Here is a 13,279-nt window from a genome sequence, read left to right as displayed (position 1 = left end):
TTTGCCAGAACCCATAGAATGTACAATACAAAGATTGAACCCTAATGTGAACTATGAATATTGGTTAATAATAATGTAATGTGGATGAAAAAGAAGCTCTGTAATAAATTTGACAAGTTCAGTGACTGAAAGTGTCCTCCCAGAGTGATCTGATCATAAATTCCTAACTGGGCAGGTCATGGTGGGTAGTCATGCCCGCAAGCATATTACTTTTTTAGTAAAAGGTTTATCTTTGCCTTAAGCAAGCCCTGAAATACCATCTCAGACCCTTGGGAAGCTATCCTTAAGAGAGCACATAATCTTGTTAACTACCCTGTAATCAAGTCTCCACCCACCTTGCTTTTAAGCACCTCCCTGTAGTTTTCCTTATATTCCCTCCTTAACTCCAAACATATAAAGGAAACTGCAAAACTGTGTTCTCCAGAACATTTGAGATTTTGCTTCCCAACATAAGTCACCAGTTCTGGCTCAAATAAAACTCTGATAGGAAGTCTCTACAGGTTTGGACATTTCTTAAATCAACAGTGTTAATGTTACTGAGTAGCAATTGGGATCCTGCGGCCCACTGCCACCCTCTAGGCAAAATTACAGAGGCAAAGGTTTGGTGATAAAGGAAAGGGGTCTTTATTTAAAAGCTTACAATTTTGGAATAGTAACTTTCCACAAGCATTAGTCACTTAAGCCTATCAATTAAGGCTAAACTCTAACATCTGAGTTCTCCTAACATTGGAAACTTGAACCTAGTTACTATAACTCCAGGATTCCTTCTTGTTCCCTCACTTCCCTTTAGATTGCACCCTGACACTTATTGGTATTATCTGCTCGGTGAATTGTATTAACATCACTCTCTGATAGTTTAGCATTTTTGTTGTGGGAAAACAGGTTAGTGGTTTGTTGGAGATTGAGAACCCAAGTAAAGGGTCTAAAGGTTGTGTTTGTTCAATTCTTCCCTTACTCACTCATTTCCCATAACTGTTCTTACTATAGAATGAACATAGAACAGCTTGTTCCACCCATGCTACCTGTTGTACTATCTCAAAAATAACGAAGGCACCTGTGACTTTTCAACAGCTGAGTAAAAGAGGCCATGCAGTTCTGACATCTTATTTTCAAAATTTCAGCAGACATAAAATGACTAATATTACCTACCTCTTAATTAACACGCTTTGCCAAGTTACACTGAACTATCATCGTACTACCTGATAAATGGTCATATTTTTAGAATCAAAAGATATTATAAAAAACAAATGGGCTATTAATGGTTCTTTTTCTTTAACACACACCCACACTGACATTGCAGAAATTGTTTTCCAGTACCTTTCCCTTTGGTTTCAACTGCATCTTGCTGGTAATATGAGTTTATGGTTTATTCCACTCCCCACCCCCCAGTGTCCCCAGCACTTGGTTTCTAGCATGACTATAGTGTCGTATAGTATATTAAAAATATTGTTGTCAAGTAATAGGTGTTCTAAGTTTAAGTTGTTGTTATGTTTGGCAGAAATGTAATAATTATTTGACATTTAAATAAAATTTTCATCAAAATGATATTTAGAAGTAGAATAAATTTAAAAGTATAATTTATCTACATTTTAAAAAATTAGAATAGCTTATATTAAATCAACTTTCCCTCTGATAACATTAAGGAAAGCTGGGCAAATACTAAAATGTAGCAATTTGAAAGCAGCAGAGAATAATTCAGGGGAAAAAAGGAGTTAAGGGTAAATATTCTGGAAAGAAAGAAAGCACAATAAGACAAGCTAACATTTTCTTTTCCTTTTCCCTTTGAAACATTTTGCCCTTGCTAAGCTATGCAAGGTGGAAGGATTAGAAGACAAACATAATGGCACACAAAAGAGGTTAAAAAACTTAGCAAACTTTTGTTGATATCGTGGTGCAGGGGAGACATAAATTGGAGTTCATGTCTAGCCAGGGATGAGAGGCAATGGTAAAATTTCTGCTCTTTGAATTGAAACCCATGAAGAACTACATGTTGAGAGTAAAATCAAGCTGGAAATAGACAAGCCCTCACAAAAACTGAAATTCAACCTTGATTCTCTTAATCCCCAAATGAATTCTACTCTAATTGCATTCCAGAGGAAAAGTAAAGATTTTATAAAAGACGATATCATAAAAGCCTCTACAATTTTTTACAGGCAGTATAAGTTATTTAATTGAAAACTACTGAGCATACCTAAAGACAGGACAAAATGCCTGAAAATCAAGAAATAAAAAAATAATAATAGAAATGGATCCACAGGCAATCCAGGCATTGGAGTTAATCAAAAGATATCTCAAATTAACCATAATTGATATTTTTTGAGAAAACTGATGACAAGCAGGAGAATAGGAAACTGAAATTTTTAAATAAAAAAATCCAGTAAAAATCTTGGATTTGAAAAGTACAGTATCTTATATTAATAATAGATGGATTTAACAAAAGATTAGAGCAACAGAATAAACTGAAACAGGTAAGTGAAGGAAAATTTAGATTGAACTACAGAGAGGATAGAGGATGAAAAATATAGTAAGAGTATAAGGGTATATAAAATACACTTTACAAAAAAGTGCTAACACTTGTGATTGGGTTTACAAATGTGGAGGAGCAAGAAATAGGATAGGAGAAATATTTCAAGAGATAGTTACTGAGAATTTCCATAACCCAATGAAACATATCAGCTCACACTCAAGAAGCTCGAAGAACCCAAAACCACCCCAGCACATTGTAGTCAAACTGCTGTGAGCTAAAAAAAAGCAAAAGCATTTTAAAAGTAGCTGGAAGAAAAAGCTTGTTCCTTTTAAAAAACAATTATAAGTTGATCACTTTGCAATAGAAATAACAGAAGACAGAAATTATACAAATCTCTAAAGTGTGAAATAAAATAACTGGCAACCTAAAAATCTACATTTAATGAAATTATTGTTTCAAAAATCAAAGATAAATAAAGATGTTTTCATACAAATAAAAACCTAGAGAATTAAGTACCAGCAAAATTATACAATAATGAATATTTAAAATAATTCTTAAGAAAGTAGAAAAATTATTTGAAGAGAATCACAGAAATACACAAAGATGTGAAGTGTACTGGAAAGGGTAAATATGTGAGTAAATATATTGACTATGTAAAACAATAAAATAATAAAATAAAATAATGATATAAAGATAATAATATCTTCTGGGGTTTCAAGTATATGCAGAATTAAAATATGTTACAATAGCACAAACAACAGTGGTGGTTAACGGAGTGCAAATATTCTAAGCCCCATGCATTGTCCAGGAGAGTTTAAAAAATACTAATTTTATTATAAACAGTAATAAGCCTGTGTGCATATTGTAAACTCTACATTAATCATCAGAATGAAAACAAACTAATGAAGGAAAATAATAAAAATATTTGATTAATCCAAGAAAAATATAATGAGAAATGAGAAATAATAGAACAATGGGTCAATAAAAGCAAATAATATGATGGTTGAAGAAGTTCAATGACTACAGCAAAATAAACATAAAGAAAAGCTACACAAATGCATATTGTAATTAAATTTTGGAACACCAATAATGAAAGAAAATCTTAAAAGTGGCAGGAAAATGGTATGTTATGCAAAGGATCAAATGAAAGAATGACAGCAGGAAGACTCTATACAAGTCAGTGGACAATGGGATAAAGCACCAAAGTGAAAAAGAAAAATCTAACTAGAATTTATACCCAGAAAGAAATATCTTTCAAAAATTAAGAAAAAATAAAAGAGAGGTTTTGGTCAAGATGGCAGCATAGGTAAATACTGTAGCTTAATCCTCCCACAACCACATCAAAATTGCAACCAAACCATAGAAAAAACATCCTTCAGAACTGCCTGAAATCCAGCTGAATAAATGTCTTATAACTAAGGATATAAAGAAGAAGCTACATTGAGATGGGTAAGAGGGGCAGAGACTCAGAAAGTCTGGTGCCACAACTATGTGTGGTAGATAAAAATCCGGGGAGGCTATCTCATGCAGAGGTCCTCCCTCAGGAGCCAGGGGTCTCAGCCCCACACCAGGTCCCCCAGCCCACATTTCCAGTGCCAGGAAGGGAAGTCCCCATAACTTCTGGCTGTAAAAGCCAGTTTGGATTGTGGCTAAGTGAGACTGAGGGCTTCTGAAGTCCCAAGTATTCATTTTAAAGGGCCCATATAGAGACTCGCTTCATTCATTTCCTCTGAGTTCTGGCACTGGGGCATCAGGGACATACAGGGACATACAGGGAACACAGGGAGGCAGTGAGATGTCTGGCATTGGGACTAGAGCTGGAAGCATAACTTTCTCCCAGACAGCAGTGCTGGCAGAGGCTATTGTTCCTCTTTTGGGCCCTCCTCATGCAGTGCCAAAGGGCAGGTACCAATGCTGAGTTTCTGTCAACCTCGCTATAACACAGTTCACCCTTCCCTGGTGATTCCCTGACACTTGTCTCACCCAACTTGCAGGCCCAATCCTGTCTTCACTCATGCTTCAGACTTTCCTAAAATCTCTCAAACAAGCAGCATCTGGCCTCAGCATCATGCATACCTCTCTCTACATGGTCCCAGGCCCAGCACCAGCAGCAGCCAGCCTTGGTTAAAAGCTTGGCTTCTCTTGGGCACCTCCAAGCCCAGCACTATTACCAGCCATCTGCAGATCACTTTGTAGCTCATGCCAGGTGGCCCCAAGCAGGGCACAGCTGACCTTGGCCTGCACGTCCTGGAAATACCCAGAGCCAGAGCACTGGTAACCACTTCAGATGATGTCATAATACCACCCAACCTCCTCCACATGGGACACAGCTGAGGGGCTGACTCAGTAGGCACCAGGGCCCCACTGAAGTAAGTCCTCTTCCTTGGGTTCACTCCTGCACAGTTGATTCTTCACTGTTGTTGAAGCCAATCCTTGTAGTCAATTGGCTTGAGAATCAATTCCCCCCACTGAGGTACCAATAGAAAACAAGGCTCAACTACAACAGGAGAGTGTGAGCAACCCACATGAAGGATGCACCTGGAATGTCCAGCTTGGGTGATTGGGGAGGCTGTGCCACTGGACCCTACAGGACACCTACTATATATAGCCACTTTATGAAGCATGGGAGACATAGCAGTACTACCTAATACATAGAAATAAACATATGGAGGCAGCCAAAATGAGGAGATAAAGAAACATGTACCAAATAAAAGAACAGAACAAGACTCCAGAAAAAGAGCTACAAAAACGGAGACAAGCAATCTACTAGATGTAGAGTAAAACACTGGTTATAAGACTGCTAAAAGAGTAGGTAAATTCAGTGAGATCTTCCACAAAGAGATATAAAACATAAAAACAAATTTAGAAAACATAAAAAAAAATTCAGAAGTGAAGAATACATTAACTGTAATGAAAAATTCATTACAGGGAATCAACAGTGGAGTAGATGAAGAAGAGGATCAAATGAGAGATTTAGAGTATAGTGAGGCAGAAAACACCCAATCAGAATAGCAAAAAGAAAAAAAAGAGCCCAAAACAATGAGAACCCTCCAGTACAACTTCAGGTGGACCAACGTTTGCACCATGGGAGTGCCAGAAGAAGAGCTAGAGCAAGGAAATGAAAACCTGTGTGAAAAAATAATGATGGAAAACTTCCCTAACATGCTGAAGGAAATAGACATACAAGTCCAGAAAGCACAGAGAATCCCAAACAAGATGAATGCAAAGAGGCCCACACCAATACAATTAAAATGCTAACGGTTAAAGACAAAGATGGAATCTTAAAAGCAGCAAGAGAAAAACAGTTACTTATCTACATGGGAGTTCCCATAAAACTGTCAACTGATTTCTCAACAGAAACTTTGCAGGCCAGAAAAGACTGGTAAAAAATATTCAAAGTAATGAAAAGCAAGGACCTACAACCAAGACTACTTTACCCAGCAAGGCGATCATTTAAATTAAAGGAGAGCCATTTGCAAGGACACAGGCTTGAGAAAGCAACATGTGGTAGAGGCCATCTGGACTAAATACATGACTGAACCAAGGTGTCTCCTTGCCTCCATGTACCGAATCACTTTCAGAATTTACCTGGGAAGTTTCTGAAGTTTGAACCAATAGACTCCTTGAGATTACTAGGCATCAAGGAGACCCAGGAAGGTGGAAGAGCAAGTGGAAGCTACACTAACCTTTTCCCAGGACCAAACTGGAATTACAATTAAATTATAGAATTATTGTCCTGAATATCCAACAGAACACTAGCTAGAGAGAAGCCTATAACCAGAGACAGATGAAGGAAGCCACATCACCAGAGCATGAATGGGAGAGTTGACTGGAAATACATAGAACCTCTTAAAGGGCCAATGCACAGAATTTGTTTTGCAGTCACTTTCCCTAGGCTCTGCAGAGGGAGGGTAGAGTGGACTAGAAATGAATGAGGAGTATCTGGGGCTGGTGGCTCTGGGGAGAGAACTGAAGAAACATTAGACAGGATCCCTGTGCTGAGTCATTCCCCATATTACATGAGCCATCTTTCTCAGGCAGAGCAATCCCCTCCAAGTGGCATCAGCCCGAGGGAGAACAATAGCTTCATGCACAGGAATTACTCTGTACCACCCTGTGGTGCTTAAGCCCTACTGCTTAAGCATACAGCTGGAATACTTTCACTCTTTAAGCCTAATAGAAAACCTATAGGCAGAGGCAGATCTCTGGGAGCTCTGAGACTGCATCTGACCTTCCCTGGGGCTTGGTACTGGTAAAAGCCAGCCTTAGCGTGCAGCATAGTTCTTTCTGCACTCACTCAGGACCAACTGAAGTGGCCACATGCTGTGAATTACTTATAGCTCCAAACAGGTTTCCCAGGGCCAAACACAAGCACGGTTTGACTTAGGTGTGAACCAGAGTCTTGCAGATCTACTTAATACATAGAAAGAAGCACACAGGGTCAGAAAAAATCAGAAGACAAAGAAACACGCCTGAAATGAAAGAACAAGAGAATTTCCCAGAAGAAGAACTGGGTGAAATGGGGGCAAGCAATTTATCAGATAGAGAGTTTAGAGTAATAATTATAAGGATACTCAACAGCATGAAAAGACCTAGAAACCATAAAAAATGACCAGTCAGAAATAAAGAATGCGGTATCTGGAATGAATAATACACTGGAAGGAATAAACATTAGGCTTGATGAAGCAGAGGACTGAATCAGTGATGTGGAAGACAGGGTAGATAAAAACATCCAAGTAGAGCAGCAAAAACAAAAAAGCATATTAAAAAATGAGGAGAGCTTAAGAAATTTTTGGGACAACATGAAGCATAACAACATCACATCATGGGAATACAAGAAGGAGAAGAGAGTGAGCAAGGGACTGAGAACATATTTGAAGAAATAATGACTGAAAACTTCCCTAATCTGGTGAAGGAAAAAGACACACAAGTCAAGGAAGCTCAGAGAGTTCAAAAAAAGCCTATACTAGGACATATCATAAACAAAATGGCAAGGCTTAAAAACAAGGGGAGAATCCTAAAAACCACAAGAGAAAAGCAGGTAGTTATATACAAGTGAACACCAATTAGAATGTCATTTGATTTCTCAACAGAAACTTTTCAGGCCAGAAAGGAATGTCATGAGAGATTCAAGGTGAAGAAAACCAGCGACCTACAATGAAGGCTACTTTACTTAGCAAAATTATTATTTAAAATCAAAGAAGAAATAAGGAGATTCCCAGAGAAGAAAAAGTTAAAAGAGTTTGTTAAGGCCAAACCAGTACTGTAACAAATGTTAAAGGGCTTGCTTGAAGAATAAGGATAAGAATAAAAGAATAAGAATAAGAATATGAAGACGAAGAAGAGAAGAAGAAAGAAGAAAAACAAGAAAAAAAGAAAAATAGTCTAACAATGAAATGGCACTACATACGTATCTACCAATAATCACTTTAAATGTAAATGACTTAGGGTGGCTGAATAGATAAGAAAACAAGACCCATATATATGTTGCCTCCAAGAGACCTACCTCAGAATGAAAGATACACATAGACTAAAAGTAAAGGGATGTAAAAAGATATATCATACAATTGGAGAGAAAACAAATGCTGGGTTAGCAGTACTTATATCTGACAAAAAAGACTAAAACTAAGGCTATGGTAAGAGACAAAGAAAGACACTACATAATGATAAAAGGAACAATCCAAAAAGAGGATATAAGCCTAGTAAACATTTACTCACCCAACATTGGAGCACCTAAGTATGTAAAGCAAATCTTGATGAACATAAAGGGAGAGACTGACAGAAATGCAATCATGTTTGAGGATTTTAACACCCCTTTCACTTCAATGGATAAATATACCAGACAAGAAAAAGTCAACAAGAAGACAGTGGCCTTAAATGACACACTAGATCAAATAGATTTAATTGATATCTTTAAAACATTTCACCTGAAAGCAGAGGAATATACATACTTTTCAAGTACATATGGAACATTTTCTGGAATAGACCACATGTTAGGACACAAAACAAGTCTCAATAAATTTAAGAAGATTGAAATCATATCAAGCATCTTCTCCGAACACAGTGGTATGATATAGAAATCAATCACAAGAAGAACATGAAAAACACACAAAGACATGGAACTTAAATAACATGTTATTAAACACTAAATCGGTCAAGAATGAGATGAAGGGAGAAATCAAAAGATACCTTGAAACAAATGAAAATGAGGGCAGAACAATCCAAAATCTGTGGGACATAGGGAAAGCAATCTTAAGAAGGAAATTCATATCTTTACAGGCCTATCTCAAGAAACACAAAAAAACCTCTAATAAACAATCTAACTTTATGCTTAAAGTAACCAGAAAGGGAATAACAAATAAAGTCCAAAGTGAGTAGAAGGAAGGAAATAATAAAGATCATGAAAGAGATAAATGAAATAGATATCTAAAAAAGTATATAAAAGATCAATGAATCTGCAAGCTGGATCATTGAAAAGATAAACAAAATTGGTAAATCTTTTACCAGGCTCATTAAGAAAAAAAGAGAAAGGACCCAAATAAATAAAATCATAAATGAAAGGGGATAAATAACAACTGACACCAAAGAAATACAAAAGATTGTAAGAAAATATTATGAACAACTACATACCAACAAACTGGACAACATGGATGAAATGAATAAATTCCTAGAAAACGTGCAGTCTTCCAAAACTAAATCAGGAAGAATCAAAGAATCTGAATAGAGAGATTACACCTAGTGAAATTGAAACAGTAATAAAAAAACTCCTAAAAAAAACAAACCTGGACTGGATGGCTTCACAGGTGAATTTTACCAAATATTCCAAGAAGAACTAACACATCTCCTTCTTAAACTATTTCAAAAAATTCAAGAGGAGAGAAGCCTCCCAAACTCATTTTACAAGGCCAGCATTACCCTACTTCCAAAACCAGATAAAGACACTACAAAAAAAGAATTATAAGCCAATATCCCTGATTAACATAGATGCTAAAATCCTCAACAAAATATTAGCAAACCGAAGATAGCAATGCATCGAAAAGATCATATACCATGATCAAGCTGGATTTATTCTGGAAATACAAGGTTGTCAGATAATTTGCAAATCAATAAATGTGATTCACCATGTAAATAAAATGAAGGAGAAAAGGCACATGATCATACTGATAGATGCAGAAAAGCATTTGATAAAATCCAGCACCCATTTATGATAAGAAATTCTCAGCAAAGTGGGAATACAGGGAACATACCTAAACATAATAAAGGTCATATATGACAAACCCACTGCCAGCATCATACTCAACAGGAGAAAAACTATGAACATTCCCCTTAAGATCAGGAACAATATAAAGATGTTCACTTTCATCTCTTATTCCACATAGTACTGGAAGTCCTAGCCACAGCAATCAGACAAGAAGAAATAAAAGGCATCTAATTTGGAAAGGAAGTAAAACTCTCATTATTTGCAGATGACATGATACTTTACATACAGAATCCCAAAGATTCCACCAAGAAACTAATAGGATAGATAAATGAATTCATGAAAGTAGGAGGATACAAAATTAATATCCAAAAATCAGTTGCATTTTTATATGCCAATAACAAACTAATAGAAAGGGAAATTGAAAAAAAATCCCATTTCCAATTATTTCTAAAAGAGTAAAATACCTAGAAATTAATCTAAACAAGGATGCAAAAGACCTGTACTAAGAAAATTATAAGACACTGAATAAAGAAATTAGAACAATACAAATAAGTGGAAACACATACCATGAACATGTATACCATGTTCATTTTAACATCATTAAAATGTCCATACTACCCAAAGCAGTCTATAGATTCAATGCAATTCCTATCAATATCCCAATGATATATTTCACAGAACTAGAAAAAAATGTTTCAAAAATTTATATGGAACCACATAAGGCCTTGTATAGCAATTGTGACCCTGAAAAAGAAAAATGAAGTTGGAAGAATCATGCTACCTATTATCGAACTATTCTATTGGGCCATAGTAATCAGAACAATGCGGTACTGGCATGGAAACAGACTCATAGATCAATGGAACAAAATAGCCTAGAAATAAACCCACACCTGCATAGTCAATTAATGTTTGACAGAAGAAGCAAGCACATACGATGGGCTAAAGATGGTTTATTCAACAAATGGTGCTGGGAAAACTGGACAGAAACATGCAGAAAAATGAAACTACACCATCTTCTTACACCACACACAAGAATAAATTCAAAATAAATAAAAGACTTAACTGTTAGACTTGAAACCATAAAAATCCTAGAAGAAAATATAGGCAGCAAAATCTAGGACATAGCTCATAGCATTATTTTATCAGATATATCTCCCCAGGCAAGGGAAACAAAAGAAAAAAAATAAATGAGACTACATCAAAATAAAAAGTTTTTGCACAGCAAAGGGAAACATCAACAAAATAAAAAGACAACCCACAGAGTCCTGGCTGGTGTGGCTCAGTGGATTGAGTGCCCATCTGCAAACCAAAGGGTTCCTGGTTCGATTACCAGTCAGGGAACATGCCTGGGTTGCAGACCAGGTCTCCAGTGGGAAATACATGAAAGGCAACCATACATTGATATTTCTTTTTTTTTTTTTCACTTCTCCAGCTCTCTTTTATTTTATTTTTTTAAATACATTTGTCTCTGCCTGCCCCCCACCACTTTCCCTTGTCCCATCCCTCCTTCCCTCCCTCAGCTCTTCCCCTTTGGTTTTGTCCATGAGTCCTTGCTATATGTTCCTTGACTTTCCCCTTCCCTTCCCTTTCCCTGCCCACCCCCCTTCCCTCTTGTCTCTGTTGATTCCTTTTCCTTTCAGTGTTGCTGGTCTTATTTTCCTTGCATCTTTGTATTGTTGGTTAGGTTCCACTTATAGGTGAGATCATATGGTATTTGTCTTTCGCCCTCTGGCTTATTTCATTTAGCATAATGCTCTCCAGTTCCATCCATGCTGTCACGAAGTTTAGTAGTTCTTTTTTTCTTTCTGCTGCGTAGTATTCCATTGTGTATATGTACCATTACTTTTTGATCCAGTCATCTACTGATGGGCATTTAGGTTGCTTCCAACACTTGGCTATTGTAAATTGTGCTGCTATGAACATTGGGGTGCATAGGTTCTTTTGTATTGGCATTTTGGTGTTCTTAGGGTATAGTCCCAGCAGGGGAATCACTGGATCAAAAGGCAGTTCCATTTTCAGCTTTTTGAGGAAATTCCACACTGCTTTCCCCAGTGGCTGCACCAGTCTGCATTCCCACCACCAGTGGACTAGGGTTCCCTTTTCTCCACAGCCTCGCCAGCACCTGTTGTTTGTGGATCTGTTTATGATGGCCATTCTGACTGGTGTGAGGTGGTACCTCATGGCGGTTTTGATCTGCATTTCTCTGATGGCTAGTGATGCTGAGCATCCTTTCAAATGCCTCTGGGCCCTCTGTATCTCCTCCTTGGAAAAGTGTCTGCCCAGGTCCTTTGCCCATTTTTTGACTGGATCGTTTGTCTTCTTGGAGTGGAGTCGAGTGAGTTCTTTATATATCTTGGAGATCAAACCTCTATCTGATGTATCATCAGTGAATATATTTTTTCATATGGCTCCCTTTTCATTTTGCTGATGTTTTCTTTAGCCGTGCAGAAGCTACTTATTTTGATGACGTCCCACTTGTTTATTCTTTCCTTTATGTCCCTTGCTTTAGGAGACATATCAGTGAAAAAATTGCTGTGTGGGATATCTGAGAGTTTCCTGCCAATGTTCTCCTCTAGGACTTTGATGGTGTTGCGACTTATATTTAAGTCTTTTCTCCATCTTGAGTTTATTTTTGTGTATGGTGTCAGCTGATGATCCAATTTCAATTTTTTGCATGTAGCCGTCCAGCTCTCCCAACACCATTTGTTGAAGAGGCTATTATTGCTCCATTTTATGCTTCTGCCCCCCTTGTCAAATATTAGATGCCCATAGAGACCTGGGCTTATTTCTGGGCTTTCTATTCTGTTCCACTGGTCTATGGGTCTGTTCTTGTGCCAGTACCAGATTGTTTTGAGTATAGTGGCTTTGTAGTAGAGTTTGATGTCTGGTATTGTGATCCCTCCTACTTTGTGTTTCTTTCTCAAAATTGCTGCAGCTATTTGGGGTCGTTTATGGTTTCATATAAATTTTTGAAATGTCTGTTCTATTTCTGTGAAATACATCATTGGTATCTTAACAGGGATTGCATTGAATCTATAAATTGCTTTGGGTAGTATGGACATTTTGATGATATTAATTCTTCCAATCCATGAGCACGGTATATGCTTCCATTTATTTGTGTCTTCCTTAATTTCTTTTTTCAATGTTGTATAGTTTTCTGCATACAGTTCTTTTACGTCTTTGGTTAAATTTATGCCTAGGTACTTTATTTTTCTTTTTGCTATATCGAATGGTATTTTTTCTCTGATTTCTTCTTCTATTGCATTGCTGGTGTACAAAAATGCCTTTGATTTCTGAATGTTGACTTTGTATCCTGCTGTTTTGCCAAATTCACTTATTAGGTTGAGGAGTTTTTTGGTAGAGTCTACAGGGTTCTCTATGTACACTATCATGTCATCTGCAAACAATGATAGCTTTACTTCCTCCTTTCCTATTTGGATGCCTTTTATCTCTTTCTCTTGTCTGACCGCTGTGGCTAGGACTTCCAATACGATGTTGAAAAGAAGTGGTGAGAGCGGAAATCCTTGTTGTGTTCCCGATCTTAGTGGGAAAGCTTTCAGTTTTTGCCCGTTGAGTATGATATTGGCTGTAGGTTTTTCATATATGGCCTT

This window comes from Pteronotus mesoamericanus, unplaced genomic scaffold (genome assembly GCF_021234165.1).
Source record: "Pteronotus mesoamericanus isolate MK-2021 breed Mesoamerican mustached bat unplaced genomic scaffold, CSHL_Meso_final contig_94, whole genome shotgun sequence".
In the NCBI taxonomy this organism is placed as follows: Eukaryota; Metazoa; Chordata; class Mammalia; order Chiroptera; family Mormoopidae; genus Pteronotus; species Pteronotus mesoamericanus.
Note: the sequence above shows the minus strand (reverse complement) of the source record.